A 2,500-nucleotide genomic window follows, 5' to 3' on the forward strand; every position below is an offset into this window, starting at 1 on the left:
TTAAAATACGGTTGCTTAACCATCGAGATTTCAAAAATGTCTGGGATGAAAAAGAAAATTAGTTAGATGAAAGGATCTCGCGGAAATCTTTTAAATCGAGGCAAAACGTAGATGGTTAGATAAATATGTCTTTTGGAGTAGCCAGTCGGGACACATTAGGGAAAATGGGGGAAAAAGAGAAAAAAGTGTAAATAACGTTGGAAACGTTAACCCCTCTCTTTCTCTCTCTCTCTCTCTCTCTCTCTCTCTTTCTCGACAGGAACGTGGAAGGAATAGGAGTAGGAGGATTTGGTTTGGAGTAAAAACTCAGAACGCCGCGAAAACTCGTTTAAAGATGAAAGGCCGACTAACGACTTATTTTCGATAAGGAAAAGTTAAGGCGTTTTACCCCTCGCACCAACAACATGCCAGTACTACTACTACTACTACTACTACTACTACTACTACTACTATTATTATTACTATTACCAATACTACTACTACCACCATCACCATCACTACCACAACTATTAACGGCAAACAACCATCAACAAAATGGGGATGAAAAGTCGAATTCCCTAGTCTCTTTTTCTCTTTCTCCCTTTCTTCCTCTCTCTCTCTCTCTCTCTCTTTGTTTTATTTTTGCACCCCACCCAAACCTCTCCTCTTTTTCGTTCCCCACGCAAAAACACAATAGTTGCGCGCGACTCAACTCGATTGCCATGTCAAAACGATGTGAAATGGGATTGATGTAATTCGGTTACAGGCAACTCTCCTCACCCCCGCCATTCCACGGCGGTTCCCCTCTCACGACTCATCCCACCTCATCCTACCCTCTCTTTTTCGGGAGAAGAAGGGGTGGGTGCTCTTTTTTCCCCTTGAGCCGCCTTTAACTCCTATGGAACCCTTCCCCCCCCTCCATTGCTTTAACGTTTGCGCGGGTGGACGGACGGACGAAATTGAGCGCGCGCGCGCGCGCGCGCGTGAGCCCCCCTATCTCACCACAAACAACGCGTCGTTTATAAGCGATCGTCGCGCCACATAGCACAGCGATTTTCCTTCGGCCGATTCTAATCGGTCGTGAAGTCAAACCAAATGATGACCGAAAGAACCTTTTGGACTTTTCCTCCTCTCCTCATTCATCCGACCCTACTACGCTGTCCTTTGGGAGTTGTTCTACTTCCCATTTAGGGAGATATCTCTTCGTTATTCTATGGATCCTGTTAGTCCACTTGGTATTTCAAATCGAATCGAATCAAATCATTTTTACTCGAATCGAGTTGTCGTTTTTCCTTTTATTTTCTTTTTCCTCCTTTTTCATCTTTTCTCCATACTGCAAATCTTACTTATTTGAAATTTATTCATATTTCTAAAATCTATCTAATCGTATATACTTTTTTATCTACTATTTGGATATACGAAATAGTTATGAATTGATTAATAACGTAAGACGAAATATGGTATAAAGGTAATAATTCATCGTTTTAATTATGTTTATGTAAGTGGGCATTAAAATGACACGTAATATCGCATAGTCATGGATATATTTATTATTTTTATAGATATATATATAATTTCTAATAATATCAATAATCCAAATAATTACAATATATTGATACGATTAAAAATTTAATAATAAATAATTGTTGCATATCGATTGATAAATCGAAACAAATGAATTTTTATTACGTTCGATTTTTATCGTAGAATATTTCGATACTTTTATATATAATACTTCCTACGATGGTTGGCGCGCGTCTGACGTGCGTGCCGTTGCAAAAAAAAAAGAAAAAAAAAGAAAAAAAAAGAAAAAAGAAAGAAAGAAAAGGAAAAAGATAAGAAGAGAGTAGAGAATAGAGAGGCAAGAGAAAGAAAAATGATGCACTTTAAACTGAACGTGAAGTGAGAGATCGAGTTAGAGTTCATTTCAACGGAGAAAATTGCTCGATGAATGTTAAATCTTATTGTACGATCGTGGAGTTTTGACAAAGTGTTATTCGTTCGAGGCATTCCCCTATCTCAATCTTCGAAGGGATGTTTAGGAAACAATAAAGTTTGCGTCAGAGTTATTACTTTCATTACGTTCGCAGATGGCACCTTTTGCCAAATCCAAACGTAGAAATTTGAAGGGTGGCTAAACTACAAATGCATATATACATATACATGTACATATATATATATATATATATGTATGTATATATGTATATATATATATAAAGATCGTAATGACGATCTTTCTATAATCGTTTAAGAGAGTAAACGCGGTCAATCGAATCTTCGAACGTTTATAAACGTCCAATTGAGTTTGATAGTACGTGGATCATGAGAATTCATTTCTCCCTATTTTTCTATAGAGAAACGCAATAGTATTTGCGAAATCATTTCGTTGCTAAGGATAAACTTCGTTAAACTACTATTTCGCTAGCAAAGAACAGCGTCACTATCAACACCACCATCATCATCGTCATCATCACCAGGACACCACCAACGGTGGTCGATAATTTCATTGGCTATGGAAAAA

The sequence above is a fragment of the Vespa crabro genome, chromosome 1 (genome assembly GCF_910589235.1).
Source record: "Vespa crabro chromosome 1, iyVesCrab1.2, whole genome shotgun sequence".
NCBI classification, from domain to species: Eukaryota; Metazoa; Arthropoda; class Insecta; order Hymenoptera; family Vespidae; genus Vespa; species Vespa crabro.